This window comes from Hypanus sabinus, chromosome 2, assembly GCF_030144855.1.
Source record: "Hypanus sabinus isolate sHypSab1 chromosome 2, sHypSab1.hap1, whole genome shotgun sequence".
Classification (NCBI taxonomy): domain Eukaryota; kingdom Metazoa; phylum Chordata; class Chondrichthyes; order Myliobatiformes; family Dasyatidae; genus Hypanus; species Hypanus sabinus.
In genome coordinates, this window is record NC_082707.1 from 124,703,749 (window position 1) to 124,720,643 (window position 16,895).

Sequence of the window (16,895 nt, forward strand, 5' to 3'; positions counted from 1 at the left end):
GGTCCCATTGCATTGGAAAACAGCAAATACAACTTCTTTATTCAAAAAGGGAAGGAGACAGGATTCAGTAAACTACAAGCCCATTCCTTTAACATCCATCAAAGGAGAAAATGCAGAAAGCTGTTCTTCAAGATGTTATTGCAGAACAATTAGAAAAATCAAGGTAATCATCAACTTGGTTTTGTGAAAGGGAAATTGTGTTTCACCACTCTATTGAAGTTCTAAAAAGATGTAACGTTTGCTATGGATAAGGGGAACTAATTGACATACAACATTGAGAGATCCAGAAAATGCCTTGTAAGACACCAAGTCAAAGGTGATTTGGAGGCAAGAGAAGTACACGGTGAAGGAATAATATATTAGTGTGTGGAGAATTGGCTGGACGACTCTTTTGTAAGATGTAAATGACTGGTGTTCCACAGAGGTTAGTGTTGAAGGCTCAGCTTTTTATAATTGGATGTAAGGATCAGAGGTGTGGTTGCTGACTTTTTCAATGCCATAAAGATAAGAAAGAAAGTTGTGAATAGATGCACTGAATAATCTGTTGGGGAACTCAGCAGGTTGAGCAGTATCTGTGGAGGGAAAGGAATTTTCAATTGAATGTAACAATCAGGTTACAAGGAGACTACAGAAGGATAAAGTGAGTATGTACAAATCTGGCAAAAGGAGCATTTCCCCACTCGGGCCTCTTACCTCTTCTCACTTGCCTATCACCTCCCCCGGTGCCCCTTCTCCTCCCCTTTCTCCTCTGGTTCACTCTCCTCTTCTATCAGATTCCTTTCTCTCCAGCCCTTTACCTTCGTACCTGCCTGGGTTCCTCCAGGATTCTGTGTGTGTTGAAAAGGAATATATGTTACCCTGATCACTGGCAATGACTGAACCCAGGTGCAGAAGAATGACAGACTCCTAAGCAGAGACAGAAACCGGAGTTTATTCATAGGAATTCCAATAGTACATTGGTAGCTCAATCGAGCGACATTGCATATTAAATCATTCTCGAAACACGAGGACTCCGCGATAAGCACTAATTAGGAGTCCCCTTTAAATAGTCACAGTGCGCAGAAAACCCATGGCAGTTAAAATAAACTTGACAAGATTAAGCAGAAAGCACAAGGGCTTAGCAACTCTAGATAAGACAGCAATATGTGAAATAATGTGAAAGTGTCCAGTTTGGCATGATCAATGGTAAAACAGTACATTATGGTGAGAGATAGCAGATCTCTGAGATGCAAAAGGGTGTGCATTTTCTTATGCATGATTCTGAAAAGGCTAGTGTGCGTGTACAGCAAGTAATTAAAAAAGGTAAGGCAATGCCTTTTTCTGCTGCTTAAGGTATTCAGTGGCAGGAAGCTCATGCGGCAATTTTATTGGACATTTGTGAGAACTCATCTGGAGTACATTGATCTCCTTACTTAAAGTAGGATGTTAATACACTGAAAACAGTTCACTAACCTGATACTTGGAATGCATGTGCTGTGTTAGGAGGAAGGATTCAATAAGCCAGGATTGTAGCTTGCTGGAGTTTAGAAAAATGAAAGAGAACTTGAATGAAACTTACATGCTTCTGAAGGATTCTGACCAGGTAGATGTGGAGAGAATCTGGAATTAGTGTCACTGTTTAAAAGTAAGGCATTTCCCTTTTAAGATAAAGACATTTTTACTTGAAAAATATTTAACTATGTTCCTCAGAGAGCAGTGGAAATGGAGTCTTCGAATACTTTAATGCTGAAGTAGACTGATTTCGGATAAGCAAGGGAATGAGAGGTCACCATGGATAGACAAGAGCTGAGATTAAATCAGGTGCACCACGTGCTTATTGAAGAGCTGAATGGCCAAGTTCTGGTTCTAATACAGTACATGCATACAATTACTCTCCATCTCCTTGAAGAGGATGAAATGGCCTTTAAACGTGCACTTTACATTTAGAAGGTGTTCTCACAATACTGGTAACAAGTTTAAAGACACCAGGGAAATTGTAGGTTTAGATTTTGACGTCAACAGTGAAGGAAAATTTACCAAGGGACATCTTAAAGATTTTTGACAAGCAATTTGTTTACTTGAGAACACAGCACCTACAACAGGCTACCTGTGGCTTTTTAAAAATTAAATTTCTTGGGCAAGACTAGCATTCATTTTCCATCCCTGAAAAGTTTCTTGAATCTCTTCAATCTTTCTGATGAAGATACTTTCAGAGCCCCGTAGGGCAGTGAGTTCCAGGCAATCGTAATGAACAGGCGATCTATTTCCAAGCTAGGAAGGTGTCAAATATGGCAATAGAACTGTAAGATTTGGGAGTTGCTGTCAGGGCATTCTAGGTGGGTAACTGCATGCACTTAGCAAAGACTCTGCGGTTTGATGTTTCATATTCTGTATGTTATTCGCTCATTTTCTTGCCGTTTGTGTAATTTGGTTTTTTGGCATATTGAGTGTTAGATACTGTCTTTGAATGGGTTCCATGGTGCTTCTTTGTTTCATGGCTATCTTCAGGAAGATGCACCTCAGGGTTGTATACTGCATACATACTTTGATAATAAATGTACTTTGTAATTTATATATTCTGTATTGGTGGTGAAGTGAATGAATATTCGAAGTGTTGATAGGGTAAGTTTTGAAGGATGAACTAGTGCAGCCTTGAAATTTCTTTCTCAGAATCTACTGACACCAGAACAGTGTAATGCTGACAATAATTTTATAAGTCCCAAACAATCTCCACCTTCTGACATTAGATTGACAGATCAAAGCTGTTGGTGTAAAGCTGCTCAAAGTCAGTTTCAATGCCTAGTATTGTGTTCATCTGTTGCAAGATCAGATCCAGTCCATAATGGGACATGTGCAAAACACAAGCAGCAACCTCCAGCCATTGGAGAGTTTTGCTGGTTCAAGAATGGATACTGCCATGGTAGATAAAGGAATTCCCAGGTCCTGAGAGAGTGCTAGTAAACAACAGTTTCCACAGGAGGCATGTTCTTTGCGTAGGAGAGTCACCGCAACCTTCCAAGGTGACAGGCAGGTGGAAGTGGCAGGAGTTTCAGTCCAGGGAAGCCCCAGTCATAAGAGTAAAGAGTCAGTAGAAGAAATAGTGAGGCACCAGAGAGCTATTAAGTAGGATGGCAAAAAGATTAAGTTTGGTCCATTCATTGGTCCTTCAACTGGTCCAAAGATCAACCAGTTCATGTGTGTAAGCATGAACTGACACTCTCATACCAGGAGATTGAAAGTAATGCTGGTAATGACTATTGGACATTGAACTACGATTGATAAAAGCAAGGGAAGGTTTATGTCTGAACGATATTTCCATGATAATGAAAATTAAGGGTTGAATTTTTCTCAAGTGTTGGGGAAATGGGCATCATTAAACCAGTCAAGGCCACCACATTTTTCAGCATTATTAAGGGGTTTCTGGGTCTGTGCAATCTTGACAGCAATTCAGCCAAATCATAAATTAGAACTTTTAATTCAATGTGAAATTGTGTTCTGGCATTGAAATAAAAGGGAGGAAAGACAGGAATTAAAAGAAAGATTGTGGAATGAGCTTCCAGTAGAAGTGGTACAGGCAGATTCGGTATTGTCATTTAAAGTAAAATTGGATAGGTATATGGATAGGAAAGGAGTGGAGGGTTTATGGGCTGTGCGGGCCAGTGGGACTAGGTGAGTTGGCATGGACTAGAAGGGTCGAGATGGCCTGTTTCCATGCTGTGATTGTTATATGGTTATATGTTATATGGTTTAAGTATACAAAAAATTAAACCAGAGATTGAAAGAAAGTTTCACCAATAATTAGAAGTTGAAGGAATGGAAGTCCAAGTGACAAAAGTGAACTTTTAGAAACTGGGAGGCAGTTTGACTTTGTTAAAATTTCACTGACACAATTGTATGAGCCCACACCCAGTTTCATGTTCAGCTGCATATCTCCAGATGTTTGAAGTTGCTACTCAATTTGTTCCATTATGACAATGAAGTCTGATGGTCTCACCATAATTCACAGTGTGGAATTGAAGGCAATAAAAAAGATGGGACGTCCCTTTTCTATTTCTGATGTATTAGGTTATTTAAAGTTTTGTAAGGTAACTGCAGAAGAAAACAAGAGATGATGTACACTTCCTGCTGCACATTAGATCTGTTTTGTTTGCACACCTGTGATGTGTCCATAAATATTCATTCAGAAATCTGATTCAGTGGTTTTCTCAATAAGTATATATAAAATAGATTGAAGATTACAAAATTAGCTACAAGTTAGTTAATTGGATTGAAAACTAGTTCAGCAATAGAAAAGGAACAGCAGTCATCATCATCATTATGTGCCATATCGTGTGACGTGAACGATCATGGTCTTTTTCTACAGAAGTGATTTGCCATTGCTTTCTTCTGGGCAGTATCTTTACAAGAAGGGTGGCCCCAGCCATTATCAATACTCTTCAGAGATTGTCTGCCTGGCGTCAGTGGTCACATAACCACAACTTATGATATGCACCAGCTGCTCAGATGACCATCCACCACCTGCTCCCATGGCTTCACATGAACATGATCTGGGGGCTAAGCAGGTGCTACACCTTGCCCAAGGGTGACCTGCAGGTTAGTGGAGGTAAAGAGCTCCATACACCTCCTTTGGTAGAGATGTATCTCCACCCTGCCGACCAAGGAACTGCAGTAAACAGGTAAAAGAACTGATGGCATTAGTTTACTTCATTGATATTAGTCTGACTCGTGGCTCACATCTGAGTTGGTTTGGAGCAAGGCTCAGTAGCACACTGTAAGTGATTTGACTGTAAGATACACATTGACTCTCCAGGGTTTCACAGGGGGAATGAAAGGAGAAATACATTCAGAAGAGATATTAAACTGAGGCAGCATCTATTTGTGTAGTTTGATATTGTTATGTTTTGTTACTCCAGAAACTCCACTGAATCTTCTGCCAGGGCATTCCCAGGGATGGAGAGGCACCATTCTTGCATCTTCTGGACATGTTGGGATCTCAAACAGTGCTGCCCAATCTGCTGATCTACCCCAGACCTACGTTTTAACTTTGATCATGCCTAGATGACCAGCATGTAGCTCCTCCAACACTTCAGCTCTCAGCTTGGATGATCCAACAACTCTCAATCCCTGCATAAGGCCATTACTGTCAAGGTTAAGTCCATCATGGTGCTGATAAAAATGAGGGAACTGGAACTTCTGCTGCACATTCCAGCCATTTTAAGTTGCCAAGTAGAGCTGAGACAGTTTGGGGTAATTTCTGGTTTCTCTTTGGATAATGTCTGCCGTACTAGAGAAACTCGTAAATTTTTCAGGTATTTCCTTTTCCAAGGGTAAATGAGATAGTGCATCAGCACTTCTATGAAAAGTTATCAGCAAGAATTCGATCTTGTAACTGTGTCCTCCAAGAAACAGAGCCCATCTCTGTATTTGTGCTGCTGCTGTTAGTGGAACATACATCTGTGGATTGAAAATGGTTTCTGATCAGTAAAGAGGGTAAACTCTCCCTCATCCAAGTGTTGGTTGAAACATTTTTCACCCCCAACCAGACTGAAGGACTCTTTGTCAATCTTTACGTCATTTATCTCTGCAGCGGATAAGGAACGCAATGCAAAAGCTATGGGGTATTCACTTCCATCACTCATAACATGTGGCATGACTGAACCTAAACCATAAGAAATCACAGGCTAGCTTCACTGGATGAGGTAGATCATAATGTGTGAGACCAGTGTCTGATGTCTCCACTCCCTTTGCCTTTTTAAAAGTCACCTCCCGCTGCTTTGTCCATTGCCGTTTCTTCCTGTTCTGTAGTGATGAGTTCAAGGGATGAGGCACGGAGCCGGGTTTGGCAGGAACCTGTTACAGTACTTGACAAATCCTAAAAAGGACCACAACTGTGACACATTTTTTGACCTTGGGGCATCCACCAATGCTTAGATTTTTTTCAGCACACGTGTGTAATATTTGTCTGTCAATGGTGTGATCACAGCAACTGAGGCTTGGTTTAAAGAATTCATATTTTCTGCGCCGTTCTCTGAACCCATGTTTCCCAATCTTTTTAACACTCCCTTGAGATTTTGGAGATGTTCTTTGTTAACAATGACATCATCCTGGCAACAGTGAGTGCCTGGGCAGCCCTGCAGCACCTGGTCCAGAGCTTTCTGCCTGAGAGCAGGTGCAGAACTACACCAGAAACAAGCCTATTATAGCGATAAACCCTTTTGTGAGTGTTTATGGTGAGAAACACTTTGGACTCTTCTTCCATCTCCATCTGTATGGAGGCCTCAGCTAAGTCCACTTTGCCGGAGGGGTTCCTCCAGATATGTGTGCAAGGAGGTTGTCTATCCAGGCATAGGGTATTGATTTACTTTCAGTACCAGATTGAAGGTGACCTTAAAGTCACCACTGATACTAACAGACACATTCTCTTGGCTTCTGGGACCACTGGCATCGTCCATGGGCTGCATTTAACCTTGGAAAGAGTTCCTTCAGCCTCCATGCCATCTAGCTCACTGACTAATTTATCATGGATGGTATAAGGAACCTGATGGGCTTTGAAAAACTTGGGTGCGGCATTTTAATTTAACACTATTTTATCCTTGATTTGTTTGATTTTTCCAATGCCATCCTTGAACACTGTTGTGGTCTCATCCAGTACCTTTCTTAATGTGCTTTCAATTGACTGTAGGGGATGTAAATGGCAGATAGATCTCCAATCAAATTGTAGTTGTCTCAGCCAATCATGGCCCTATAATGCTGGTCCACCTGTTTTATTTACCACATACAAGCTCAATGTGGCTTGTTGTTATGGTATTTCACATTAAGAATGTGATTCCCAAGGAGTTATCTTTTCTCCAGTATAAGTTCTTAGTCGGTTACCTGCAAGCTTCAGTTCGGTATCTTTGAAATGCCATTCAAACTCATGCTGTGGAGTGATTGAAACAACTGAGCCAGCGCCCAATTCCATTTAAATTAATTTGCTGTTCATTTCTTCTGTAAACCATATTTCTTGTCTCATAAGTTTTTACACTGTAAATCGCAAGGCTACTCAGCCCTGTATCACTCTCACCATTATCAGATTTTTTTTATCAACATCAGGCAGATTAGTGCTCTTTTTGAAATTGCATCTTGACTTTTTATCTTTATCTCTTCCCCGTGCAGTGTGTTTATTTTTAATCTGCCAGCATGCTTTTTGTATGTGTCCTACTTTGGTGCATTTTCTGGAAGTTTTGCCTTTAAACCTGTATTGGTCTGGGTAGTTGTTGTATTGGTATTTGTTGTTCCATACTGCTCAGCTGGTTCAGTACACAATATACGCTGACACTGCCACAACAGTAACACAGTTAGTTCAGTCAGGCAGGCTTCTGTTTAGATGCTGCAGTTCTGTTCACACTCACTTTCATTCCTGACTGCAACTCAATTCCGTCTGTGGCTGCTGTTTCCACTGTTACAGCGATTAAAAATGCTCTTTTCAATGTGAGCTGTGCTTCAGTTTGCAGACATTTTTGAATGCAGATACCATGAATTAACTGATCTCTCAGTGCATCATTAAGCCATCACTGAACTGACAATTCTCAGACAATTTCATCAATTCAGCCACGTAAGCTGAAATGGATGCCCCTTCCTTTTGAATCCACTTATGAAACCAAAAGGGTTCTGCAATGAATAACAGTTTCAGTTCTAAATGTTTCTGCATTACATTAAGAATATCAGCAAAGCTCATTTTGGCTGGTTTGGTTGGAGCAGTTAAATCTCTAAGCAAACTGTATCCTTTACCACCCAATGCACTCAGCAATACTGAAACTCTTTTTTCATCAGCTATTTCATTTTCTTCAAAATACTGCTGAATTTGTTCAATATACATCATCCAGCTCTCTGTTGTAAAATTGAATGTGTCTATCTTTCCAATGTAGCCAGCTGATTAATGCCTTAATTTTTATTTATTATTATCATGCTTGTTTATTTTGTCGATTTTCTTACTTAAAAAAAAATCCAATCATCTTTTCTCCCACCAAAGAGAAAACATGCTGTGCTTTTTTTTTAACTCGTGCGTCTCTCTCCCCACCTGAAGGAAAACACACAATGCTTCACAGGCAAGTAGTCAGCCAGGGTTTGCTTTAAAATTTCCTTGTTGCCTCTATGTTTTGTTAAGTCCAGAAACTAATCCAAAGAAAAGCACAGGAGTCAAGATACAGCTCTACTTGGATGTTATTTCCTTTTCTTTAGAAAGGCATTCTTATATGACGTGGTAGCGTACTTCCTATTCATACCCCACAATGTATCAGGTAAACAAAGGATTCTGAATCAAACAATATATTTACAATATTTCTTAAATATTACTGGATTAGTGAATACACTACAGATATCAAACATACATTTTGAAGAGCTTAACAGGTAATCTATTCAATATCCATCTCTTAACCAAAATTACTAACAGTTGGTCCTGCCTGTATCACATTTCTGTTGCTGTACTTCAGTATTTCCATACTGGATGCTGTCATGGTCCCAAAGAGCAATTCCCCATCTTGCCACTATCTCATTGATTGTGCCTTAATTCCTGTCGGCTGATTCCCCATGATTACTAGTCCCATTAATTACCGCGCACCCGGTTCCCGTTAACGAACACAGGATAGAACTCGGGCGTTACAGCCCTGCTTTGCCAGTTTGTTGGTTGACTCTAGTGTGAGTAAACCCTGTTTCCTTAGGACAGTCAGTTGTATGCTCTGCATCATTTCCTGGATACTCTACGTAAACCTCAGTGTAAAGACTCTCCTGGATACCAGTTCCCTGTTCACGATGGTGCTAACGCCTCCTGACTCTGCCTCTGTGCCTGTGTCCTGCACTTGGGTTTGTCCTCAGCCTCGTCCTTGCAACAGATGCTGCTTTTCATACATTAGAAGGGTGCCTCCATTTCATAAGTGCTTTACTTGTTGCACCGTATTCAAAATATCCTGAAATCCTGAAAGAAATGTTATAAATTAAGCACATTATTTTTAATCTTTCAGTTACTTTGTGACTAATAGATTATAATAAGAAGAATGATTGCAGTTTCTGAGAACTGTACTAACTAAAGGTTGGCAGGGGGTGTGGTGGAGGGAGAGACTGACCCTATTGGAGAACAAGTCCAAAGTATTTTTAACATCTGGGGGCTTGCATTAGGACAGTCACAGTCTGGTAAAGCAATCATACCCGTTCCAATCATCACCAGACAATGTTATCAACTGTGAGGTAAGAGAAGTTCAGTAGCCCATCTATCAGCTGAGGTTTGAAAGTTACTGTAAGTTTTTATTAATGTTCTAAAGTTTTGATTAATAGAAAAACTTTTTCTCAAGAAAATCCCTTTAAGAAATTTAATATATTCGATAAATTATGTGAAACTTCCTGTGTGGTCCGTGGACAAAGCAAGTGTAGTAACTTTATCCCAAGCTTTACGCTGTTTCGTTAATCACCTTTAATAAGATGGCTTTGCATATCTATTGAAGTAACTATAATCAGCCACTAGGTGCCGCTAACATCTGGAGTTCTTGATGAATGTGTGTTAAAACCATTGCAGGAAGGGAGAAAAAACTTGAAATACAGGCATGTGACAGGATGCATGGACATGTATGCATCACTCTGTATGAATTATGCATATTTGTGTATGTGCAGCTATGTTCATGTATATGTGTGTGTGTATGTGGGCAAGAGTAAATCATATGTGTGTGTCCATGAACATGCATGAGTGTGGGTGTAAAGTATGAGTGATTTATAACATTTTACACCATTGGGAGATTGATGACTATCTAATTCCTTCCGTGAGAATTTATCAATTATGTTGTTACGGAGAGAATTTTAATGCAATGTCTGGTTTTTGACCAGTGCAATTATAAAATTATCCTGTTGTTCACATTGCTATTTATTTGAAAAGAATTTCATTATGTAAAATACATTAAAATCATGGGCTGAATTTAATAAGTAAGAGACCTCAAGTACACTGAAGTTTGGGCACTGAGCCAGCCTTTTATGTTTTGTAAAACTACTAGCAAGTTGAAGGTCAAATTATGTTCACAGCAACATCATTTATGTAGCACCATTAATATAGTACAAATATCCAAGGAATTTATCAAAACAGGATCAGTTAAAATTTGACATCCAATCATGTCTTGTAATAGACCACCACAAGCTTGCACAATTAAGTTTTGAGGAGGAGATGGGGAGGGAGATGATAAAATGAGGAGATTTAAGGAAAGAATGGTGACCCATAGAGTCCAGGCAGAATGAGGATAACACTAACAACGAGGTGAAAGAAATCTGAGGTGCAGAAGAGGGCAAAATAAGTAAACATAGTTAGGAGGCTAGGGCAGAATCCTTTGAGGTTCTTCCCTTGGGAATGAGGATGGTTTGCTTCATGTGTAATCAGAGATGGTTGTAGATTCCTAGATAAGGCTTTCAGGCTCTTCTACAAGTGAGCCAGCTGGAATGTGATAGATAGGTCATTCTTTCTGCTGTTTTCATTTGGCCTCCTTGTGCACCATCAAAATGAAAGGCTCAGTACCGTCCCAAATGCTCCTTGTCCATTTAGAATGGTTTTGGTGAGGATTGCAAGAAAGTTTTGAGAACATTCTTCAAGTTTTTTTTTCCTTCCTGAACATCTCCTGTCACGCCAGGCTTGGTGTAGAGTTCTCATTTCAAAACTGGGCTTGCATGTGGTATGGCTTGCATGGATTTGGAGAATTTCCTGTACTTTGAGATGGCTGTTGAAGTGTATTTATTTATTGAAACACTTAATGCATACAAACTAAATACACACACACACACACACACACACACAGCACATTCAGCCCATTATACCTATGATGGCTCTTGGAAGGAGTTATCTGATTGGCCCAATCTCATGATGTTTATGCATAGGACCTGCATCTTCCTTTAGAAATAAATACATAATCCTCTTGGTAATTTTATTATTGAATTGGCTTCCATCAACTCGGGCAATTAACACTATCTGTGATTCCAAGATTTTTTTTATCACACAGCCATTTGTTATAGTCAGAAATGATGATCACAACAAATGGCTTTGTAAGGAAATTTCTCCATACATTCCCTTCAACTTAAACCTTTGTCCTCTGGCTAGTTTTTCATCTCAATAGAAACATCTTCTCCCTCTTTACTCAATGAAAAGCTCTCATAATTTTGAATTCAATCTTCTTTGCTCTAAAAAATTTAGCCCCTATTCTGAAAGGTGCCATTCTGAGAGATCACTGCTACACCACTCCAAGGCATTGGCATCTTTCCTAAATTGTGCAACCAGAAATGGAACGTTGTTCCTCAGCCGAGGCCCATCTAACAACTGTGTTATTATTGGGCGTTCAGTGCCTGCGGAGGTTATACCACAAGTAAGGAGAAATGAAAGCAGGGAATTTGGTGGCGGAAACTTGACTTAAGTGAATATTTGTCAGCAAAATCGGTTTAGAGATCCTAAGGTTAAAGATCTGTGTGTAATTTTCCCTGTGACGGGAACTTTCCATAAGCATCATCTTAAAAGTATATAACTGGGCCATCCTTTAGCAGACGGACCCGGAGTCTCCAGTAATTTACAAAATTTGTTTCCTTTGTGTCTCTTTTGCTATAGAGTCACTCTATGAAGATCTAAGAAGTAGAAGCAGGAGGAGAGGTAAATTGCTGAAATATGTGTATAAATATAAAAAGAATGTGTGCACATTTTTGGTCCAATAGGTCATGCACTTTACTTTTAAATCCAAGTCAAATTTATGGTTGAATTCACTTGTATAATTCACCATATAATTGAATTCACTTGTATGACTTGTGTCTAAACTGTTTGAATAGAAGTTGTACTTATCTCAATGAAATCAACTGCATGTGAATCAGTATAACTAATGGATATTGGCAATAGAGGATGATATCCCCCACTATCTCTTGTCTGTAAAGTTTCCAACATCCAGCGTCATTAATCATGAGGGGATGCAAAGATCACCTAGTTTTTTGGAGAGGTTTAAAATCAGTTTTAACTTTTTTTTTAAAAAAAGGTATTTCCACTAACAGTATGCCAAGTGTTGAAGAGTGTGAGTGAAGAGAAGTGAGTGCAGTTACTATTACAAGGGAGAAGGTGCTCAAAAAGCTGAAAGACCTAAAGGAATATATATCACCCAGACCAGATGAACTGCATCCTAGGGTTCTGAAAGAGGTAGCAGTAGAGATTGAGGAGGCATTAATAATGATTTTTCAAAAATCGTTGGGCTCTGGCATGGTGCCAGAGGACCGGAAAATTGCAAATGTCACTCCACTCTTTAAAGAAGGAGGAAGGTGTAAGAAAGAAAATTATAGACCTGATCTCAGTGATTGGGAAGATGTTTGAGTCAATTGTTAAGGATGAGATTATGGAGTACTTGATGACATGGGACAAGATATGAAAAAATCAGCATAGCAAGGGAAAATCTTGTCTGGTGAATTTGTTGGAATTCTTTGAGGAGATTACAAGTAGGACAGATAAAGGGGATGCAGTAGATGTTGTATATTTGGAGTTTCAGAAGGCCTTTGACAAGGTGCCACACATGAGGCTGCTTAGCAAGTTAAGGGCCCACAGTATTACAGGAAAGTTACTGGCATGGTTACAGCAATGGCTAGAGTGTGAGGCAGCAAGTAGGAATAAAAGGATCCTTTCCTGGTTAGCTGCCAGTGACTAGTGGTGTTCCACAGGACTTGGTGTTGGGACCACTTTTTTAAAGCTGTATATCAACGACTTAGATGATGGAATAGATGGCTTTGTCACCAACTTTGCAGATGATATGAAGATTGGTGGAGGGGTGGGTAGTGTTGAGGAAAAAGGAAGACTGCAGAAGGACTTAGACAGGTTAGAAGAAAGGGCAAGAAAGTGGCAAATGACACACAATGTTGGAAAATGCATGGTCATGCACTTTGGTAGAATAAATAAATTTGCAGACTATTTTCTAAATGGGGAGAAAATCCAAAAACTTCTTGTGCAGGATTCCCTAAAGATTAACTTGCAGGCTGAGTCCGTGGTGAGGAAGGCAAATTCAGTATTAGCATTCGTTTCAAGAGGTCTTGAATACAAGAGCAGGGATGTGATGCTGAGGCTTTATAAGGCACAGGTGAGGCCTCGCCTTGAGTATTATGAACTGTTTTGGGCCTCTCATCTTAGAAAAGATGTGCTGGCATTGACGAGGTCCAGAACAGGTTCACAAGGATGATTTCAGAATGAAAGGGTGATCATACGAGGAACGTTTGATGGCTCTTGGTCTGTACTAGCTGGAATTTAGAAAGATGAGGGGGGGAACTCATTAAAACTTTTTGAATGTTGAAAGGCCTAGACAAGGTAGATGTGGAAAGGATGTTTCCCATGGTGGGGGAGTCTAGGACAAGAGGACACAGCCTCAGGATTGAAGGGTGTCCATCTAAAACAGAGCTGCTGAGAAATCTTTTTAGCAAGAGGGTGGTGAAATTGTGGAATTTGAGACCACATTCAGCTGTGAAGACCAGGTCATTGGGTGTACTTAAGGCAGAGATTCATAGGTTCTCAATTGGCCACGGCATCAAAGGATACAGGGATAAGGCCAGAGAATGAGTCTGAGGAGGGGGTAAAAAAGGATCAGCCATGATTGAATGGAGGAGCAGACTCAATGGGCTAATGACCTAATTCTGCTCCTATGTCTTATGGTCATATTTTCGAACTCTCTTAGCTCCTACTCATTAAATATTGTTTAAAGGAGGCATAACTGGGCGCTCTGTGGATGGATCCAAATGACTAAAGGTGAATGGAAGTCTTTGCAACTGCTAGCATGAGAGTATTAGTCACAAAATCTTGTTAGATATAAAGTTCTTGGTGTGAACATTCTTTTACTTGAGTTATGGAGGAAAAATGGAGAATGCTCTTCGAGGCTTTCATGACCAATGTGAACAGTATCAAGCTCCATGTTCAGCTTCCTCATACTTAATGAACATAATATCATTGTCCAACAACCTCGAGTTGGTGGTGAAGCCACGGTGGCAGTGGAGTGTTCCCTGATTGCTGAAAAATGGTTGCAGTCACTCTGAGGATTGCTCCAGTGGGAACTTTTATAGAGGAGCCAACTCTGTCCATTGTCGTGAAGTCCTGCCTGGCAACAAGAGGGTGCTGCAATATAAACAGGGAAGAGGTGGAACCCTGATCACAATATCATTGAAAGATCTTAGTTACATCTCAGCTTCAGCTGTCAAAGGTGTCAGATATCAAGAATATTTCAAGAGCTAGAGACTCTGCAACAATTAACATTAGAAAAAATAAACAGAAACACATTTAAATAAAAACAAACGAACATATGCCAAAGCTCAATTTACCTTATTCTCAGATCCATTACCCTCCATGGAAATTAGTGGGATACAGATCTCTGTGCCAAATACAAAATGGCATTGGTTGTTCAAGCTGATTCCCCAAGTCCTGATGAAGGGTCTTGGCCCGAAACATTGACTGTTTATTCATTTCCGTCGATACTACCTGACCTGCTGAGTTCATCCAGCACTTTGAGTGTGCTGATTCCCCATTTTTTATGGTGGGGAAATGCTACAACATTACATATTATGAGAGAGGAACAGTTACACAGCAGTTAGCACTATGCTTTACCAGCTATATAATTGGGCTAAATTCCCTCTGCCCTCAGTATCTCCCCATGACTGCATAGGTTTTCTCCAGGTACTCCTGTGTCCTCCTATGAGAAGAAGTTTAAGTTGTATGCACAGTTAAGGGTTAAATCTTTTTAACTTTCCCAGGGTCAAGGAGATGGCTCTATTGCACCACACTGTACTAAAGACAGAGATGGTGTTCATAATATCCAGTAGGTAGGGCCCAACTTACAATCATACTCATTTCCAAATATGTACCAATTACTACAGATGACTTCAAATTAATTAATTTGTGTTTAACACCTTTCTTCAAAAATAACGACACAACATTTTCTGTACATGTTTGCAGGTTGGAGGATTAGGTGGAGAGTTCAGAAGGAGGAGAAGACTGAGCTTTGAAATTCATTTCATTCAGGGTTGCTCCTGTTACTCAGCACCCATGGTGGTGAAGGAGCTATTCTTGGTTTGACGACATTACTCTGAAGAAGGTCAACACAGCGCCTGGCACCAGAGGGAATGTGAGTAAGTTTAACCCAGACAAAACAGTGAGACTTTTGATAAAATTTGAAAAGTTCCATGGCGCTGGAATTAAACCAAGTCCCCTCTTTTTGGGGGAGGAAGCACAGAACTCTTTGAACTCCTTTTAACCTCTTCTAGCCCAGTTTCATTCTTTGGCAGTACAGCATAGATTATTGATCTGTTCACAAACAAGAGAGGATCTGCGGATGTTGGAAATCCAAGCCACATACACAAAATGCAGGAGGAACTCAGCAGGTCAGGCAGCATCCATGGAAAGGAGTGAACAGGTGACGTTTCGGGCCGAGATCCTAAATCAGGACTCATTATTGATCTATTGTTGGCTAGAAGCTTTGGTTACAGCCCCATTTGGAGTTCATGTCAAGGAAGGGTGTGGTGTTTAGTTTTTTCCCCGAGTTCGGAAGGTGACCACGACAGTAACGGTGCTTTGATATCTGTGTGTGAGACAGTGAAGACCAACATTTACTTCGACCTATCTGTGGTGTATTGAACAAGAACTGCAACGTATTGTAGTGTGATTAACTGTTGTGAATGTTCCTCTGTTCTGCTTCAATATTCCTTCTCTCTTCAGGTTGTAGATGCAGAATGAAAGAGTCTTCACCAGGTGGTATTGTCATGTCCAAGGCTTTCCCAAGACTGAGTTAACCTTTAAAAACTTCAAGGATGACTTGAAGGTTTTCTTGACACACACCTACGATAGCATTAGCTTGCTGGAGAAGATTTTCTTGGTCATTACTTGTTTGACACTATAGTAATTTGGATGCTTGGACTACCATGGCCTTTTTGTGTGCTGTGAGCCCATGTGAAAGCAATCAGTTTTAACAAACAACCTTTTTAGGTGTCTGGGTTTCAGATCACATGATAGAGAGGACAATATCTGTGTAGACCTTGAGTCAAGTTAAGTTTATTGTCAAGTATACTGAGATACAGATGCAATAAAAAACCTGCTTGCAGTAGCACCACAGGAACATACAGCACATCCAGCCAACACATGGAACACTCCAACCGGAGTCCTCTGGGAACCTCTCTCACTGCTCCCACTCTGTGTCTTCCACAGGGGAGCCTCCGCGCAAAACATAAATTATACTTAAATCATACGAGACAATAGAAAAATAAATTATTGCTGCAAACAAGCCATTAGTGCAAACAAAAAGAGACAAGTCCATGGTTGTGCAAGAGATACTCCATAGTGTTCTCTTGCTGAGGTAGAATCAGGGTGATGCAGGTCAGTTCAAGAATCTATTGGTTGTAGGAAATTAGCTGTTTCTGAAGCTGGAAGTGTAGAACTTCAGGCTTCTGTGCCGCCTGCCTGATAGCAGCAGCGGGAAGAGGTCATGACCCAAATAATGGCAATCTTGGATGATAGATGCTTCCTTCTTGAAGCAGCACCTCATTTCAATGGTGGGAGGAGCAGCGTCCGTGATGAATCAGGCTAAATCCACTATTGCCTTCCTGTCCATTGGGATTGCTAGACAAGGCCATGAAACCATTTGTCAGGTTACTATAATCAGAATCAGAATCAGGTTTAATATCACTGATATATTGTATGCCATGAAACTAGTTGTTTTATGGCAGAAGCAATAGTGCATGTCTCTATGTTAGCAAAATAAGTAAGTAATGCAAAAGGCAAGTAACAAGGTAGTTTTCATGGGTTTATGGACTGTTCAGAAATCTGATTACGGAGGGGGAAAAGCTGTTCTTAAAACACGGAGGGTGGGTCTTCAGGCTCCCATACCTACTCCTGAATGGTAGCAATGCAAATTTGGCATGTC

At 40.3% G+C, this 16,895-nt stretch overlaps 1 long non-coding RNA gene across 1 annotated transcript in view; it reads left to right on the top strand.

Annotated features, from left to right (window-relative positions):
- LOC132405395 (uncharacterized) overlaps nt 1-16,895 on the top strand; it is a 28,782-nt gene continuing 11,887 nt past the window's right edge. Inside the window, exons 1-3 of the long non-coding RNA XR_009515853.1 lie at nt 1-163; nt 11,582-11,623; nt 14,936-15,104. This is a non-coding gene — a long non-coding RNA (uncharacterized LOC132405395). The remainder of the gene's footprint in view (nt 164-11,581; nt 11,624-14,935; nt 15,105-16,895) is intronic.